The sequence below is a fragment of the Rhinolophus sinicus genome, linkage group LG06 (assembly GCF_036562045.2).
Source record: "Rhinolophus sinicus isolate RSC01 linkage group LG06, ASM3656204v1, whole genome shotgun sequence".
Classification (NCBI taxonomy): Eukaryota; Metazoa; Chordata; class Mammalia; order Chiroptera; family Rhinolophidae; genus Rhinolophus; species Rhinolophus sinicus.
The window spans coordinates 52392047-52412618 of record NC_133756.1 but is presented as its reverse complement, the minus strand read 5'-3'; the positions used below and the strand labels follow the sequence as shown (position 1 = coordinate 52412618).

General features: G+C 40.2%; 2 pseudogenes; both read left to right on the top strand.

Moving 5' to 3' along the window:
- The first annotated feature begins 2795 nt into the window (after nt 1-2795).
- Nucleotides 2796-3766, top strand: LOC109458580 (cation channel sperm-associated targeting subunit tau; annotated as a pseudogene).
- A 5628-nt stretch (nt 3767-9394) lies between these two features.
- Nucleotides 9395-9881, top strand: LOC141572323 (ferritin light chain pseudogene; annotated as a pseudogene).
- Nucleotides 9882-20572: the final 10691 nt, after the last annotated feature.

The following is a 20572-nucleotide window of genomic DNA, read 5'->3' as shown; positions in this document are numbered from 1 at the left end:
ACAGTGCAGAAATAGGCTAGGCAGGGGCAGAAGGGTATTATAAGAGCACATGAGAACCTCTCAAGTCTTGAGGGAGTCAGAGAAGGCTTGATGGAGACATAATATTTAAGCTGATATACAAAGATGAAGAGAATTCAGTAAGTTAACTAGATGGTGAAGGGTGAGCATCCTAGGCAGAAGGAATAGTTTATAGAAAGAAAACATGAGAAGTTTATCCCTTTGCCTAGTCCTGCTAGTGCCACAGAAGTTGCCGCCAACAACAAGGATGTAATTGGTGAGGTAAGAAGAATCAGGGCTGGAGGAATCAGTAATAAGCCTAGATACACACATACACACAATCATATATACAAAATGAACAGGTGGAGATAGGTGTCACTGCACTTTTGATGGTATGCCTGCCCCGCCCCCTCCACTCTAGGGACAAGAACTCATTCATGGACTGAGGAATTCCAAAGTTTCAGGACCAAGTTCCTTGGAGTCTACAGACAGGGACAAAGCTACTTTCCCGGCAGCTGGGTCCAACATAGAGAAGTAACAAGTCGATTATATAGCCCGACCTGTTTCTCCCAATGCGCCCCGCCCTCCGAGCACCCCTCTACAAAACTGTTGTACCGACCTCATTTGATTACCAAGAGGATCAAGCAGCTTGAAGCTCATAGTTGCTTAGAACATAGTAAGACTTCAATGAAGTCAGCTCTTACTCAGAGCCCACACTGAATTTGGCTCTCTTCTTAATCTACACACTTTCAACCCTCCTCACCCCCCATTTAGTAAGAACGATCAGCTCATTGTACAGATGAGAAAACTCCGAATAAGGGTATATACCCTCAGGGATACACAGTTAACAGTGATAGGAACAGAGAATTAAAGCTAGGGCTGGCTTAACTTAAACCCTGCTTAAAATTTGTCTTTCACTAAATTACTACCAACAGAAGCAGAAATGCCAAGTTCATTTGGAATGAGGATGATACTATAGTTCACTGAAATTTTCTTCCTACAGGTACATACGTACCTGTACGTACATACATTACCGACAGGTAAGTACGAACAAACCGTGAGCCAATGATAAAGGTTAATCAACGCTCTCTGTAGTGATGGTGACCCTCTGGCATAGACATCAGAGAAACATGGCTAAAGACTTCTGGTTTAATTTTAAAGTGTTCTTCTACTTTTAGAACTCCCCAAATTTTCTTAGTTGGCTATAAGCAACTTAACTCTCAGAACCACGAATCTCTTTCACTCATCTGAACACACTTGTTAGTGCAGATTAGAACTTGTTAAAGATTAATTCTTAAAGCATCCTCAAGCTTTCTTTTCCAACAAAGAAAACATCAATTATAGGCTCACACATAAACTTTGCCCCTTTCTTGAATACTTGCTGCCCTTTATAAATCTTAGATTTCTTTCCCTTGAGTATTTGTTCAAAGGAGAGATTTTATTGCCTCCAGGGGTTGTTAAACTGATTGCAATACTGCCTATTTAGAGCAGTTCAGTGGGAATTACGCTGGTTCAATGCTGTCAGACCTAGAATATAGCTGTCAAATAGCATTACAAGTAAAACACCCTTGATAAGAAATAATGACCAAATGTCAATCTGTTTTTCACTACCCTTAGTACAGACTTCTCCTGCCACACAAAAAAAAGCAATGTTTTACACATTATAGTAATAGCACATTTCTGATATTTCAGTTAAAATTCTAGCAGTGGTTTCAAGGACAAAAAAAAATAGTTCTAAATGCAAAAACTGATGAAAGCATTTTTTTCTCTTAATGAAGCATTTGGCAATCTGTTTCAAAACTAGCAAACTTTATTAATACAAGTAAATGTAGGGTTGTCTCAAAACCATGTTTAAGTTTCATTATTTATTCATTCAGCTAAATGAGCCTCACTGAGTTGGGCATTGTGATGGGCATTAAGGTACAAACCCGTTCCTTGTGGACCCGTCAGGAGCCTAGATGTAATCCTGTAGGCAACTGGGAGTAAATGAAAGATTTTAGGTATGATCAGATTAGATCTTTAGAAAGGTCAGTTTGGCTACAGTGTAATTCTCTCTTATACCTCTCTGTTCTTTTTCTTCATAACACTGATTATAATTCATAATCATATATAGGTTTATACCCACCTTCCCACTAAATTATGAGTCCATACAACTCAGCGATCATGTTTACTTTGTTAGTGATTACATACCCAGAGCCCAACACAGTGCTTGGCTTAGAAGCCATTTGGTGTTTATTCACAGGATTAAAATATAAATAAACAAATAAATTTATTTCAGGGGGTTGATACTGTATTTTAAAAGACCAACAAAACTGTTCGTGTTTATAGATAGCTCATGGGGCCCTAAAATAAGGCAAAATAGGACTTGATTATATATTTAATGTAGATGGCATAGGAGAGAAAGCGTCTAGAATAATTCGGACGTTTCTCATTTGGCCTAGTGAATGTTGATACTCTCAGATAGAAAAAGAAATATTTAAGGGTAAATGACCACTCTTCAGCTATGCCCTGAAGCAATGTTATTTTAAAATTTTAGGCATTATAGAAGATGCAAAGGATACAAATAGGATATAGTATGTAACCCCATAAAAAAGGCATTTATTGCACATGCCTGGGAAGGGGGAGAGCTCAACAAAGAAACAATGGCCTCTGCCAGCTCCTCCATCCAGGAGGAAGCCACCTCTCCAGTCCCCGTCCCAAGCCAGACAACTGAATTCCCCACCCTATGTCTCTGCCGCCTTCCTAGCTGCTGCCCCGGCGCTGGTGCTCAGAGCCAGTGATTCCGTTGGGGGGTTCCCAGACATCAAGATGAAGAGAGGAATCATATTTACTTGGAACTAATGCAAAATGACAATAAAGAAAACTATCCTCTCTTGTTAGGGAGTGTTCAGGTACACCTTTATGAAGTAATTCAGTGTATCGGCAGAGTGTTGGTGGAATTTACATTCTCCTATGGAAACTTTGGTTATGGATTTTCACATCAGTTAAAACCTCTTCAGAAAATCATTGAGTCGTCCACATTTATAAATGTTGCACCACCTCCAGAAAGAACAGACCCTGTGACAAATGTTATTACACCACAGCCAATAGAATATCCACCATTCTTATCCCCAGACCTGCCTCCTATAGTGCGACTTACAACACTTCGGCCACAACCTTGAGACAGGCTGGTAAAAGTGAAAAAAGAATATAGAGATCTGAGTACATGGAGACAAAAAGCCACATATCTAGAAGTGACTCTTAATCCAAAACCAGAACATAATTAACCTAAGGGAAGTAATATCAATGAGGTACTTGAAAGCCAATTTGAAAAGTCTGAAGATACTGTAACATCAGATACCTTATAAAGGAGGAAGCTGAAACTGTTCCAAGTGAGTTACTGGATAATGATGATAAGAAAGGCCTGATTCTACCAACTTTGAATCAGTCGAATCAAGACAATATAAATGTTGTTGCTTCTAAAAGTGATGAATCAACAAAACAAACAGATACTCCATTGCCCACTACTATTCCTCGCCCGATAATAACAGAAGAGAACCAAACACCACCTTTAGAGGAATGCCAATCAGAAGCTGTGCCAGACAGAACAATGAATACTGTACCCTTTCAACCAGAAGTAAAATTAAAAGATAGATCTCCAAGCATTTTAAAAACAGACTCATCTGCATCAGAGCATTCGCATTGTTCCTTTAGCATAATGAAAGAAATTGTGAAAGTCCCTGATTGTGTAGATGGGTTGATGCAAGATAAAAGGCCTATGGACAGCTAAATACAAATAAAAAAGGAAAGTCAGTGGCTTTTTCACAAAAAAGAATACATTGTACCATCTTTCAGATCAGAAGGTATAGAATTCAAACCAAAATATCAGTTCCAGAAATACAACATCAAGGACAGTTTTGATCCTTTTCTAAGAAATAGAAACAACAAAATGTTAGAAAAAGGAAGAACCAAGATATGTGCAAATATATAAACATTTTAAGTGCAGAGGTTATAGAACCTGAAGACAGAGATCCTCCTTACCCAACACATTAAAAAACTGCAAGGCTTACTAACAAAATCTGGCCCCATGGTGCTGATATCACCACAATGAAGACTGTAGACACTAAGAAAAAGTTAGCCGATGGTGATCCTGGTAGCACCACAGGAAAAACTTTAGATCCTAATAATAATTTAGCCCAGGATCCTGCTATCACCACAATAAAGACTTTAAATACTACGGAGAAAAAAGAGTATTTTTTACATTATTTTAAGAGAATTTTTAAAGTATAAATAACTTGATTTAATCAGTAATTGAATCCATTTAATTAACTAATGATCCAATATCACACTGACAATTAATCCTTCCCCTGTGGCCTCCCCCACTTCCATCCTCTCCATCAAGGAAAATTATTTTTAACCTGAAAAGATAGAATATCAGTTTACTAATAAATTTGTCAAATCATTTCCTGTTCCGGAAAAGGGTTAGTATGTCAGTACAATTGTGGAATATCATAATGTCCTCGATCTCAGAAAGATACTGTTTTTTACACTGTATTTTACTTTATTTCTTTAATTTATTTTTTAATTTTTTCAGTTAGAGTTGACATTCAACATTATATTAGTTTCAGGTGTACAGTGTAGTGTTAGACATTTATATAATGTAAGAAGTGATCCCCCTGACTAGTCTGGTACTCACCTGACACTATACATAGTTATTACAATATTATTGACTATATTCCCTGTGTTTTACATGCCCATGACTATTTTGTAACTACCAATCAGTTTGTTCTCTGTATCTATGAGGTCAGTTTCTATTTTGTTTTTTGTTTGTTTATTTTGTTCTTTAGATTCCACATATAAGTGAAAGAAAGAAGAGCAATGTTGGAGATATCACGTTACCTGACATCAAAGTATACTATGAGGCCAGAGAAATCAAAACAGCATGGTACTGACATAAAACCAGACACACAGATCAATGGAGCAGAATAGAGAGCCCAGAAATAAACCCACATCTCTATGGTCATTTAATCTATGACAAAGGAGGCAAGAATATACAATGGGGTAAAGATAGTCTATTCAATAAATGGTGTTGGGAAAACTGGACCATGTTCTTACTCCATATACAAGAACAAACTCAAAATGGATTAAAGACATAAATGTAAGACTCAAACTATAAAACTTGTAGAAGCATACACAGGCAGTAAACTCTCTGATATTGCTCTTAGTGATATTTTTTCTGATATATCGCCTCACACAAGGGAAACAAGAGAAAAATAAACAGGACTACATCAAACTAAAAAGTTTTTGCACAGTAAAGGAAACCATCAACAAAATAATAAGACAACCTATTGTCTTGGGAGAAGACATTCACCAATGATATACCTAACAATGGGTTAATATCCAAAATTTATAAAGAATTCATACAACACAACACCAAAAAACAAACAAACAAAAAAACAACAACAATCCGATTAAAAAAATGGGCAGAGGACCTGAGTAGACATAAGAAGACATACACATGGCCAATAGACATATGAAAAGATGCTCAACATCACTAGTCATCAGAGAAATGCAAATTAAAACCACAATGAGATATCACCTCACACTTGTCAGAATGGTTATCATCAATAAATCAAAAAACAAGTGTTGGCAAGTGTTGGAGAAAAGGAAACACTCGTGCATCGTTGGTGGGATTGAAAATTGGTGCAGCCACTATAGAAAATGGTTTGGAGGTTCTTCAAAAAACTTAAAAGTAGAACTAACTTATGACCCAGCAATTCTAATTCTGGGTATTTATCCAAAGAAATCCAAAACACAAATTGGGAAAGATACATGCACTCCTATGTTCGTGGCAATGCTATTTATAATAGCCATGATATGGAAATAACCGAAGTGCCCATCAATAGATGATTAGATAAAGAAGATGTGGTACATATATACAATGGAATATTACTCAGCCATTAAAAAAATAAAATCTTACCATTTGTGACAACATGGAGGGACCTAGAGGGTATTATCGTAAGTAAAATAAGTCAGACAGAAAAAGATACTTGATTTGGTTTTCCAAACATTATTCGTTTCCCCTCCATCCTTTCTCTACTACTATACATGTCATTCCACTGCTCAAAAACTTTACATGGATCCCCCACGGAATTCAAAATTATGTTCAAGCTCATTATCTTTACAATCCTAGCCTCTGTACTTTGGATCCTACCTGCCTTTCTAATTTATCTCACATACATGACCAATGTCACCCTAAGAGTCAGTTCTGGATTTCTTTTTTCCATCATGAGAAATGTAATCCCCTTACACTGTGGTCATGCTTTTTGGGTTTGACCACGAATAGTTTGGTCGCTGTTTCACCAGACCTCTTTCTTTGCCATTTCTAAAAGTTAAATTTATCCCCCTAAAGAGGAAGATTTTTCCATTACTGAAAACATTACTGTGATGGTTAATCTTATGTGTTAACTTCAATAATATAATTACCAACAACACAAAGTGCATAGTATCTAGAAAAAACTCTGAAAGAGGTGTTCTATAAATAATGTAAGGATAACATGATAGAACAGGTGTCTACATTTCCATGGTGACCATTTTGAAGGGACTTTTATGTAATGAAGTTTCTTTTACAGCTGCTTAAAAATTGGTTTCTTTTTTTTAGAGTCATCAATTAGATTTTTAAAACCTTCATTTTCTTTTTTACAAAAGGTTTTATTATAGATGATTGACTCCAGTTTGACTCATTCTTCTTTTCCCATTTCAATTAACTTTTACATTATTTAAAGTGCTTTTTAAAGAGTTAAAACACAATAAATATACTAAGCAAAAATTTTAATATGTTCAATCTTCTTTATAAGCAAACTAGAATGCAGCAAAATTATATTATGATTCTTACAGAATAACTTTCATCAGGATATTAACAAATAAATTGATTTTAACTCTTTGATGTCATTGCTAAATTTATATTCCAAAATTAAAACTCTAAAATAATTAAGCATTACTGCCTTTTGTGTTTTGTTACTTTTAGTCCAAAAACAAGAGCATTTACAAATAAGAAAAATATTTTTAACTGCAAAATAACACATAAAATACAAGAGATTGTGCTATATGTTAATGGTAACACTATTCCCTTGAAGAAAAAAATAACGTATGTCAGGCTTCAGTCATATTTCCTAAATTCTCTTAAACATTCGACATAACAAAATAAAAAGAACACATGCAGAACATAAATAAGGAAACCATCAGACATAAAAATCTTGAAGGTTTTTTAAAATGAAAGCTTTTAAACATGATGTAGAATAATAATGTTATCATTGATTAAAGCAAATTATTTTCACCTTCTCAGGAAATGAAGTGCCTAGCTTAAAAAAAACAAAAGTTCCACATCAGTCTCCTGAGTTCCATTCACAGTTGCTCTGAGCTGTGTGTCTCTTTTCTTACATTGGGTGTGTTGGCTCCATTATAACCGAATGGTTTCTGACCTCCTCATCCCCAAGATCTGCTCTGCATTCTTTTTCTAATTTCTAGTCAACAACCTTCCCATACTCCACACCTTTATACTCTTAAATACAGCCTGTAAATGATCCCTGCCCCAACATTATTGGGGGGATGGCGGGCGGAGAGCCTTCAGATATCAAAAGTCCTTGTTTCCCGTCTCCCTTATAAATTCGAACCTGTCATCATCCCTGAAGCTAATCCCTACATGTTCTCCCTTTTATTCCATTCTACTTTGTCTAGGACCTCATGACCTTAATCACCCTCTCTCTTCTCCTCTCAGCCTTGCTCTTTCCACCAGCTCCTTCACCTCTGCTTAGACACTTTTGGTTTTCTTCTTAGTCATGTCTTTCCCTTGACTGCCAAATAGTCTACTCTGCTATTTTCATGTCCTCAGTTGGATTTACTTCTCAGTTCATTCCAACCCAGCTTCTGCCTCCACCTTCGCTTCTAACACAAGGACTCTAAGATCACTGCTGTAAGGGCAGCCAAACCTGATGTTTCCTCTGCTGTCCTCATCTCACTTGAACTTTCTTTAGCATCTGATCCAGAGATCATTCCTACTTTCTCAGAATTTCTAAACCTTATTTTGGTGCCATAGACCCCTTTGACAGTCTGATGAAGCCTAAGGCAATATTCAGAATATTGCCCTTAAATACATAAAATAAAATGCTTGGAATTACAAAGGAAACCAATTTATTGAAATACAGGTATAAAAATATTTTTTCTCATTTGAGACCTAGTAATATGTATACTGCTTTACTAAAGCATTAAATGAGGAGGTGAGTCAGTGGGGAAATTGTCTGCCACAGGAGAGTGCCTGGCATTAAAATCTAGGTTTGACCACTTCCCACTGGCATTTTGTGCACCAGAGAACCAAGTCTCACAGGGAATCACCCTGGTTCTTATTACCAAGCCCTTGTGGTTTGGGTGGGTATGGAGCAGGGTAGAGATTTAGGGCTTTTCTTATCTACTCCCCTCCCTAGCCTGGCTCAAGTACAACTCTGATATTACTTCCCAACTCTTTACCAACTGATGGGCTGGTGCTGCAATTTTTCTTTGATGACAGAAAAGGTCATAACCGACTCAGTGCAATGGGGAGGAGAAAAGAAAAATGACGCAATAAAAAAGTTTTCCCTGCCCTATTCCCTGTCCTTAGCACACAACCCTCTTCTGCTCTGGGCCACCATTGTTTTCCCATAAAGAGGTCCGATCACTTTCTCCCCAGATATTTGTCACAATTTTTATGTTTGTCTCCCAGATTCAACAACCCTCTCCATGCTCTGTCACAGCTTCCATGGTGAGTTCAGGAGAGGGAGCCATTACACATGTTACTTCACCACTACTTTGTCTTAATTATAAAGTATAATCATCTCTGGGGGGAAAAAGGAGGGGGGTCATCTACAGAAAAGTAAGGATTATTTGGACAGTCTTAACTAGAATGCTCAGATACACATCTGAGGCTCATTGTATAACTGAACACCAGCCCAAGGTAACTTTCACTCAGAGCAATTCACGCTGAATACAGTGGCAAAGACAATCACTCTTTGAGGTTCAAGGAAACTGTGCAGTCAATTCCTAAATAACAAAAAGATGTAGACGGGAAAAATTAAAAAGAGCCAAAGATATGAAAAATGAGCAAGAATATACAATGGGGAAAGAACAGTCTTTTCAATAATGGTGTTGGGAAAACTGGACAGCCACATGCAAAAGACTGAAACTGAGCAATGTGCTTTGCCACCCATGGTCCTGTCTCTTGCTTCAACAGTATTCCCATGCAACAGAACGAGGGACTCCCTTTTTTCTGGCCTCCAAACAACTTCCAACCTCCTTTCCAGTTGGACCATCTTCTCAGCCATTCCCTACCTCTGGGAGCAGCCAACACCATTATTTTTTGTGGCTACCTTCTTATTCCCAACCAATCATGAGCTCCCAGGTTTATCAGAATTATTCCCCAAGGTGGAGGTCTGTAGTACCTGGTCATCCTGCATCTGTGAGCCTCCCACACCTACCTCTCTTTCTGGGCTTCTAGAGGCCACTTCTTCCGTGAGCTGGTCAAGAAGAAGTGCCAGGGTGCCCAGTGTCTCTTGAAGATGGAAAACCAAAGCAGTGCCCTCTTCTAGAACACACAGAAGGCCTCCCAAGATGAGTAGGGTAAAACCCTGGACCCCATGGAAGCTGCCAAGGTCCTGGAGAAGAACCTGAACCAGGCCCTTTTGGATCTCCATGCCCTAGGTTCTGCCGGCACAAACCCCCATCTCTTCCGGGAAAGCTACTTCCTAGATGAGCAGATGAAACTCATCAAGAAGATTGGCAACCACCTGACTAATCTCTGCAGGCTGGCCGGCTGCAGGCTGGGCGGAGCAACTGTCTCTTCCAAAGGCTCAACCTCAGCAAAATTAAGGGCCTAGGAGCCCAGCAGTCTTTGAGGGACCCCTCTGCATCCTCTGGTGTCAGGCTTCTGCCTTAGCCTCTCCCTGCAGCCACTCATCAGCTTTTTAATCCTGGAGCCCTCTCTCAAGCCATGGAATGACAATGAAAATGATTAAGCTTTTTGCAGAGAGATAGAGAGAAAGAGAGAAAGAGAGAAGGAAGGAAAGGAAGGAGGAAGGCAGGGAGGGAGGGAGGGAGGGAGGGAGGAAGGAAGGAAGGAAGGAAGGAAGGAAGGAAGGAAGGAAGGAAGGAAAGAAGTAAGAAGGAAAGAAAGAAACCACTGTCTTACACCATACACTAAAATTACTTTCAAAATGTATTAAAGACATAAACATAAAAGACATAAAACTTCAAAACACAGGTGGTAAGCTGAACATCAGTTTTAACAACAATTTTTTGGCTTTGACACAAAAAGCAAAAGCAACAAAAGCAAAAATAAACAAGTAAGACTACATCAAATTCAAAAGCTTTTGCACAGGAAAGGGAACCATCAACAAAATGAAAAAGCAGTCTACTGAATGGGAGAAAGTATTTGAAAATCATATACCTGATGAGGAGTTAATATGTAAAATATAAAAAGAACTCATACAACTCAACAGAAAAAAAATCCAATTAAAACATGTGGAAGTTCCTCAAAATTTAAAAACAGAAAATTTGAAAAAAGACTAGAATTACCATATGACCCAGCAATCTCTTTCCTGGGTATCTACCAAAAAAATCTGAAAACATTTATCAGTAAAGATACATGTGCTCCAATGTTCATTGCAGCTTTATTTACGGTGGCCAAGACATGGAAACAACCACAGTGTCCTTCGATAGATGAATGGATAAAGAAGTTGTGGTATATATACACCATGGAATATTACTCGGCCATAAGAAAAGATGAAATAGTACCATTTGAGACAACATGGATGGATCTTGAGATTATTTTGCTAAGCGAAATAAGTCAGACAGAAAAAGTCGAGAACCATATGATTTCACTGATATGTGGTATATAAACCAAAAATAACAAAAGAACAAGACAAACAAATGAGAAACAAAAACTCATAGACACAGACAATAGTTTAGTGGTTACAGAGAGGGGACGGGGTGGTACATGGAGATCAAATATATGGTGAGGGAAGGAGAACTGACTCTGGGTGGTGAACACACAATGGGATTTATAGATGATGTATTACAGAATTGTACACCTGAAACCCATGTAACTTTACTAACAATTGTCACCCCAATAAACTTTAATAAAAAAAACTGGCAGAGGATCTGAATAAACATTTCTGCAAAGAAGACAGAGATGGTCAGCAGACACACGAGACAGTGCTTAACATCATTAATCGCCAGGGAAAAGCAAATCTAAACCACAATGAGCTATCACCACACACCTGTTAAAATAACTATCATAAAAAAAGAGAAGAAATAAGTTCTGGCAAGGGTGTGGAGAAAACGGAATCTTTTTGTACTGTTGGTGGGATTGTAAATTGGTGCAGCTACTATGGAAACACTATGAAGTTTCCTCGGAAAATTAAAAATAGAATGCTGCATGACCCAGCAATTCTATTTGTGGGTATTTATCCATAGGAAACACTAACTTGAAAAGACACCTGCACCTTCATGTTTATTGCAGCATTATTTACAATAGCCAAGATATGGAAACAACCTAAGTGTCCAATGATGGATGAACGGAAAAAGAAAATGTAAAATATATATACAATGGAACGTTATTCAACCATAAAAAGAAGAAAATCCTGGCATTTGCAACAACCAAGATGGACTATCAGGGCATGATACTAAGTGAAATAAGTCATACAGAGAAAAACAAATATTGTATGATCTCACTTATATGTGAAATCTGAAAACAAAAACCCAAGCTCATAGATAGAGAACAAATTGGTGGTTGCCAGAGGTGGGGAAGGGGAGCCAAAATGGTGTAAGGGGTCCGAAGGTACAAACTTCCAGTTGTAAAATAAGTAAGTCCTGGGGATATTATGTGCAGCATGGTGACTATAGTTAATAATGCTCTATTGTATATTTGAAAGTTGCTGAGACTAAATCTTAAAAGTTCTCATTACAAGAAAACAAATTGTAACTGTGCGGTGATAGATGTTAACTAAACTTATTATGGTGATCATTTCATACATATATATATATTTTATATATATATATATATATATATAAAATCATGTTGCACTCTTGAAACTAATATAATTTTATATGTCAATTATATCTCAATTTAAAAAAAAAGAAGAATCAAAGAAACATCCATCTAAACATAGCGCATTCTGCCAAAATTCCTAGTTTTAAGATCGGATTTGACCTTGCACAACTTACTCTCTATGCTTTAATTTCTTTATTTGTAAAAACGGATAGTAATTGTACCCATTTCAAAGGATTGTTGTGAAAATGAAATGAGTTAATATATGTAAAGGCCTATTAATTACATCTGGACTATAGTAATCACTCAATAAATGTTGGATAGCATTAATACATTTTCAAATATAACAACTAGAACAGCAAAAGAGCCCCAGGTTAGGAGTCAGAAGACCTAGGTTCTAAATCCAAGTCTGGAATTAACTCACTGTATGATCTTAAGCAAATCACTTCACCTCTCTTTGGCTGAATTTCCTCATGTATAAAGAGATAGCTGGACTACAGTTTCTCTAGGTCCTAATTGCATGATCCCCAGCTGTACTGTGTTCTTACTTCTGCATTAAAGGGAAGTTAGAATGGTCTCATACAGTAAGTGGGAATCAAGTCTTTTGTTCCAGAAGCATTTATCAAGGCAGAGTGCAAAGACACATTTCACCCTAGGGAAATTCACAAGACCCTAGACAAAGTAACTCTGGACCTGGGGTTTGCCACAAAAGAATAAAAGTTGGGAGACTATCCTGTGGGCTAGAGAAGCTCTAACACAAGTTCTGCTTCCAAATTTAATTGTAATGTATACGGTACCACTCTCAATGAAGACAAATGCCAATGAGACAATTAACCTACATTTACTCTGGCCCAAAGCATGAGTGGGCATATAGACACAATGAACAATTGTATCAGAAACAGCACCCTACTTCCAAGCAGGCAGAGTAGGGACCAAAGAGGACTTATGACACGTTTTTGGACAGGGTGAAACAGTCACCCTGTCCTTGGTACCCAACTTCCACAATTAGGGCTTTCTTCCTTTAGCTAGAGCATTAAACTCCTATTAAATTGCAATTGACTCTGAGAAGGGCAGCAGTCATTTGTGTCTTGGTACCAATGAGTTTAGTCAGCTCTAGCTCCTGAAAAAGAAAGTGAGAGCAAGAGCGAGAATGAGAGAGAGAGAGAGAGAGAGAGAGAGAGAGAGAGAGAGAGAGAAGAAGAAAGCATCAGGACAGAATTTCCCCTCTAATTAGGAAAAGAAAGGCAGGGGGGCTACTAAAAGTGCTCTAATCTTTTCACATTCATTTAAATAACATTTAATTAAATTATGTAGTTAATTACAAATAAGCAGATTTAGGAGCAAGCACAGGGAGCCACTGTAATCACACACCTTCCACGGGAGCAGGTCCATGTGGGAACACTGGAGAGCAGCCAACCAACAGGAGCGCCTGGTCAGTCAGTGGCAACAGAGAGCATGTGCGTTGGTCCAGAGCTTCAGCTGTGCTTCACAATCTTGCTTGGGGTTGGGTCTAACTGTCCACCATTACCAAACGCTACCTCTGCTCATTCAGAAACCCAATACAACACAAAACCCAAATCAGTAAACGTCATCAGGCTGTTGAGTCACATGCGATGGCAGGCGTGCTTACTGTGTGCTAAATGCCGGTGCAGGTGGGTGCTTTGTAAAGGTGCTTCATTATCTTCTTTGGCCTTCAGCACAACACTATGATGTAGGCATTATTATTCCATTCTACAAATGAGGAAACAAGTGGCATAGACAGGGTAAGTAATCTTCCCAAAGACAGAACAGCCATGAAGAAGTGAAATCAGGATTCAAATCCAAGTTCACTAACTCCAAGGCCTAAGCATCTCATTACTCTATTTTGCTGAATTTCATACGTGTTACTGTGAACTATTACCAACATCATCTATGGACCATTCACTAAAACTTTCGTGGAGCACTAAATGTCAGGCCTCATGCTGTGCACGGGGAACGTGGACGTGCACACGGCCCTCTTCCTGAGGACATTTGAGTCTAATAAGGAATAAAGCATAGTCAGAGCACCTGGGTTTAAATGCTTACTCTACTTCTAATTGGTATGTAAACCTCAGAGAAATTAGTTAATGTCTTTCAACTTCAGTTTTCCTGCATGTAAAATTGGATAAGAGTACCTACCACACAGGCGTGTTGGGTGGAATCATGAGATAAATATATGAATAGTTAGCATAGTGCCTGGAGGACATGAGACACACAATGAACATTAGCTAATATGATTATTGTCACTGGCACTGAACAAGCAGGACTCCTGGGAGGTCATCACAAAGCTGATTCCACTGTTCCTTTAAAGTGTATGCAGAGGTGGAAGTACTTCCACACTCCCTGGACGAAATCTCAGCTATCACCCCAACATTTCTGAAGGCTCTTAGGTAATAAAGAATATTCAAGTCACTTTAAATCATGAAAACTGTCTTAATTCGGAAACCAGAATGTCCAGTCCCATGTGAGAGGTGCAACTTCTAACCTGGTTTAAGGTGGAATCATTTCTGGGGAGGGTTTTGCTGATGGCTGACTGTTCAGTAATGAAGACGGACCTTCCCTCTTCCCCTCAGGACCAAGCCCTCGGCATCTCCTCTACCCCAGCTTGTCACTAAGTTTCTCAGGCTGCCAGAAGAAAAGAAAGTGGGAGGGAAGAGAGGTGAAGAGGAACAGAAAGTTGTTCTTATTTTGACTGATTCTCTTTGGGGCAAGTTTCTTGCATGTGGGCCTTTTTTGCCTTGAGTGTTTAAAGATGGACCCTTTCTGCCTAACAATTTCTTCAAAGCCTCCTCCTCAAACAATTTTTTTCAGAAATATTTGACTCCCTCTCCTCTTACCAAGGTAATGTATTTTCTCACATGGCTCTCCTGGAGGGGAGCCTCCAGGCAGGCAGCGATCTTGGGAAGGATTTAAAATGAGTCCAGACTGGCTTAGACCCCCCACCACAGCTCACCTTTGCTCTCCAGGAAACTCTCGACACCCCCCACAAGCTCTGGGAGCATCCCCCATCTTCTGTGGCACAGCTGCTGGCCAGCCAGTCTCTGCCTTTTAGGATTTCTAGGCAGGACTCACACAGCAGGGGTGTGTCTCCCTAACTGTCAGAGACTCGTATTTCCATGTCATCCCTTTGAGGCCCCTCTCCTGACTTGAGCTGAAGGTACAGCACCTTCTCCGCTCCTCCTGGTGGGGGTGGAGAGTTCCTTCAAAAGAAGTCCTCTTCCTCAGAACTCTCCTCAAATCCACTCTCTTGATCCTTCAATATCCACAATGTGGGTGGGGGTTTTTTAATTAAGAGTCAAGAAACTCATGAAAATTTCTATCTTCGGATGTTACCTACCTGAAATTTCATACTTATTGCATCCTGTTGCTTTGACCGAAACCTCCCATTTAATATTCTGTTATATTATTATTATTGTCATTTTTATTGAAATATAAAGCAACCGTCATACAGTGGGACAGGTGCTATAATGCAAACAGAAACAAGTTGCTATGGAATATAAACAGACAAACAAATTTTATCCAGGATTACGAGGAGAAATCGGACACGGAAGGCTTCACGGAAGTGATGACATTGGAGTGGAAACTTCAAGGATTCATTTGTTGGTTTTAACAAATATTTATTGAGTACCTGTTATGTTCTCAGCAGTATTCTAGGTGCTTGGGATCTATCAGTGAACAAAACAAAGATCCCTGGAGCTGACATTCTAATAGAAGGGAGGACCAGCAACAGACATAATAGATAAACCACATAACTTGGTAGAAAGAGAGAAGTGTTACCAGAGAAAAAGAAAAAGTAGGGCGGAAAAAGAAGTTCATGAAACAGAAAAGAGGAAGGACATCCCAAGGGAGCAAACGGTATGAACAAGGCCTGGAGGTTTCAGGGGAAGCGCATAATCAAAGAATGGCAGAATGACAGTGTGACCAGATTACAGGGCAATATCAACTGCCAGTCCTGCCACACACTCATCCCAACTCAGCCACTGGCACTGAGCACCCAGTTACCTGCTCGCGGCCCCCACCTTCTTCCCGGAGCCCAGGAAAGTTGGCCTTTTATACTCATCCCCAGGGACAGCATGTCTAACACCGAGACAGGGAAGAAGTACAAGTAAAAGAACTGAAAACAAAACCTGTTTTTATTTAAAAAAAAAAAAGTTACAATTGCTTAAGGCATTGGGGTACAAAGACTTTGGTGCCTATTCAATCATAAAGCAAAAAGGAAAGCTCAAGTAGCTGTTCCACTGCAGGCATGACGCTGGTGCTGGGTACAGTACTGTACAGGGTTGATAAGGTCCGCGTCCAGGTAACGGAGCGTAGCACCCGCGGGCGGAGAGGCACGCCCTGCAGCTCTGCATGCAGCCCAGCATGCCGGGCACACTGAAGGGCCACAGTAGGACCCCGTGCTCAGGGCCCAGCGGTGACGTCACCCGGTGGAAGCCGGCATAGGCCAGCACTAGGAACAGAAATGAGAAGCCTCAGTGCCACCTGCGTCACAGGCAGTCCTGACAGTAGATGAAGGCCAAGAGGTAAAATGACAGGTTGGAAAGGACTAGGGACAGATACCACAGTACTGTGAGTTAAGTTAAAACCCAAAGAAATGTAGGTTATATCTGTGAGGGCAGCTTCATTGTCCACCCATATCCCAGGTCAGCTGGACTTGAGCAAACCCAGCCAGGAGCAGCAACTAGTACTGTGGGCTGTACTTATCACAGCGATGGTACCAAATGTACCTTAAGGGTTAATGTGACGGACCTAATCGGTTTTTCTTTAAATAAAACACACAGTCTTCAGGATGGAGTTAGCCCTCCGGCTAAAATTTCCCTGTTGCAAGTCTAACCCCACGCCTTCCACTGAAATAACATCAGCCCATCAGAAGAAAGTTCTTAACGCCTTTCTTTAAAAGAGGTTGACATAATCAGCTTGGAGACAAGCTCCCCCCAAGTACAGCTTCAGGTCCTCATGCTGTACCCCAAAACGGCAGCTTAGGTAACAAATTAAGTTCTCCAACCTTAAAAGGAGGGGGGATGGTTTCATTAACCAAAATAAATGCGGGGGGCGGGGCCCAAAAACCTTTCTTCTGAAGTTAGGGCCTGAATCTCCTTTGAAAAGTGGGAGTCTGCTGCCCTCTGCCTTCCACTATAAAAACTGCCTAAGAGAGAACTGAAAATCACGAAATCATTGACGGACAATACTTCTTACACACACGCCCCTCCCAAACTTAGGGGTTTCGAATACATCATCTATCATCTCAACCCCATTACTAGGTAAACTCTGGTTACCGAAGCGCAGTGCTAAGCACCGTAAGGCGCCGCCTGGCGGCAGCTGAAGGGCACTGTGAATGGGGCTCCCAGAATTGGCCCGTCTCTCTCTTCCTGGAATTATCCTGACTCCAGCCCTCACTTCCATGCTGATGGAAATTCTCCAACCCTTACCACCAAGCCTTGCTCATCTGGACATCGAACAAGATCTTCAGACTCAAAATGGCCAAAACCCAACAGCATTTTTCCTCACAGACCAGCCGAAATGAGGATTTCCTTCAGGGAGCTTGATTTCTTTTCATGGCACTACAATTCTCCAGTCACTCAAGATTTAAAAAAAAAAAAAAAAAACTATCAAAAACACCATCTTTGATTATTTTTTTCCCTTTCACTGGCCCCTGCATCAAATGAATTTGGGGTACTGCCTTCTCCTGTTAACATCTTTTAAGTCTTTTGTCCCCCCTCCACCCTCACCCTGGGTCAGGCCTTCATTGGGCCCTTGCTAGTATTTCTATCTGGAATGTAACATTAACCTCCTAACGACAGGCTCCACCTCATACCAGCTCTTCTTCCCTTCAGTACATCTTAAATTGCTAACAGATTTCTCCTTGCGAAGTAGAACTCTGATTGTGTCGCTCCCCTGTCCCCTTGCCTCAGAATACAATCCACACCCTTTACTCTGGCATTCAAGGCCCCAGCCGATTCCACTACCGAGGTCAAGCGCCCTACCCGGTCGCCACGCGGAAGGACACTCGGTGCCCTAGAGCCCTGCTTGATCTCGGAGCCTTGCTCCTGCTCACACTCCTTCCTTGAATGCTTTGCCTCCCCCACCTCCACTATCCAGTTCCTGTCCAAGTCATTCCCATCTTTCAAGTCCTAGGTCAAATGCCACTTCTTCCGCAAAGCCTTCCCTAATCGTTGCAACTGGAACAAATCTTTCTTTCTCTGAAGTCCAATCACATTCTGTTTCTTTCTCCAGTTCAAATGAGCAAATGTTTATTGAGTTCCTACTGTGTACAGGAATATATTGTAGGTCTGGGCACACTGGGGAAAACAAAACACAGACGTGATCTCTATGCTTGCGTCTCTTACAGTTTCATATTCACCACTTTCCAACTTGTATTCTCTTTCTGTGCATATATATTTACTTTCCCTTGTAGACTGAAAATTTCATAAGTGCAGTATCAATGTTTCAATGCTTCCCTGTTTTATGCCTCTCTCACACACAATACCTAGCAGAGAGTATTATATATGTGAGTTATTCAATAAGTATTCGAATAAATTAATAAAAGTAGTAAATATTACCAAATAGCTGAATTTCAGGGTCATTACTTACTTCCCAAGCTCCAGTAACTGATTAACTCCTAAGTTTGAGAGTCTAAGAAGCTCTGTGGATTCCTTTATTTTAAAAATTCTTCATCACTTAAACCGTACTCAAACAGGGTTAAGTGTACAAGCTTTGGAATCAGGTAAAACTAGGTATGAATTCCAGCTCTGCTATTTACCAGCTGGGTGAACTGGGGTGTGAAGGGTCTGGGGAAAATCTAGAAAGACCCATTAAGAAAACCTTAATTGTCAAGGAAGATTTCAGTGTGATTATCACTCAGATATGTCTCCTGCTCTGGCCTCTATTGGTTTTATGTCTAAATAGAAAACGGAGGTAAAATTGAAAGATCTGTGTAATAGTTCAGATTACCAGTCAGCAAATATTCAATCCCCTCTACCTCCCACTGGAGGTGGTGTATCTCCCTGCCCTTTGACTTTCATCGTGCCCACGTGTCTTGCTTTAGTCAATGATACATTTGAGAATATAACAAAAGCAGAAGCTTGAAAAACGTAAGCACGATTGGGCTTGCCGTTTTGCACATCTTTTTTTTCACCATGACTCAGGTAGCCGCTGATCCAAGGAGAATGAGGGATTTGGATCAGACCTCGATCAAATCTGCAGCTTGAAGCCAAACCTAGGTGAGCCCAACCAAGATCAGCCCAATCCCAGCTAAACTGCATGCACATGATAGTAAGAAAAAACAAACAAGAAAAAAATGGTATACTCATAAAGTTGCATGCCATTGAGTTTGGGGTAGATGATGTAGCATTATTATAAAAATGACCAAAATAAACTTTGTCTCCAAAAACTCTGTAAGGCATAGGTGCACAAGTTTCCCTGCTTTTGGATCGCTCTAATAAAGTAGCTAACAACCCGGGGGGTGGTCCCAGGCCAACATTTGGCAATGTCTGGAGACACCTTAGGTTGTCTTTAATTAGGGAGGGGTGTTACTGGCATCTAGTAAGCCTAGACCAGGCATGCTACTAAGCACCCTACAATGTACAGGACCCCAAAACAAAGAATTTATCTGGTCCAAAATGTCAAGGGTGCCCAAGTTGAGAAACCTTATCCTAATACAATATGATACAAGTAAGAAAATCTTCCTGTTCTCATGGGGCTTGCATTCTAGTGAAGGAGACAGGTGGTAAGCAAATACGTGAAATGACTTTAGATACAGTGAGTGGTGAAAGGGTAATGGGGTAGAGAATGACTCTGTGGGACGTCCTCTCTGAGGAAGTTGCAGTTTAACCTAGCTGAATGATGAAAAAGAACGAGTCACGCAATGGTTTGTTTGGGAAGACAGCGTTCTGGGCAGAGAAAACAGTGACTGCAGTGACTGTGAGACAGGAGCAAGTGTGACGTCTCAGAGGAGCAGAGCGAAGGCCAGTGTACCTGTGGCATACTAAGTAACAGTCAGGTAGGAGAGGAGGTCGGAAAGACAGTGGCAGCATCATATCTGGTATTGCTGGCATGGTACCACATGTAGATTCAAATGGCGTTTTTAGAGATGTCACGCAGAGAGAGACCTCAGTCCCTGGCAGTGACTGCTTGTAATGTGAGCAGTAATTCACGAGCATATGTGGGACACTCTCTGGTGGATGTGGAAAACTGGAGTTGGGGTTGGGAGGGGGACTTTACAGGGGAAACAACAAGAGTAAGTTCGGGAGCAGGTGGAGGTGAGAGCAGGAGAATTTGAGTTACTTTTGTAATCATATCCTGTCGGTACCCACAGACAGCTGATTAATCCTAATGAAACTTACAGATACATTTGTGACTAGACGAGAAAGCAAGCTAGTCAACACCTTTTTTTCCTCTCAGAATCTTGTGCTTCCTTGGAATGTTGCCTCTTTAGGCTCCTGGCTCTTCCCTGTTGGGAAGAGGCCAGATGAAAAACAGAGTACTGTTTCCTCATTCATTACT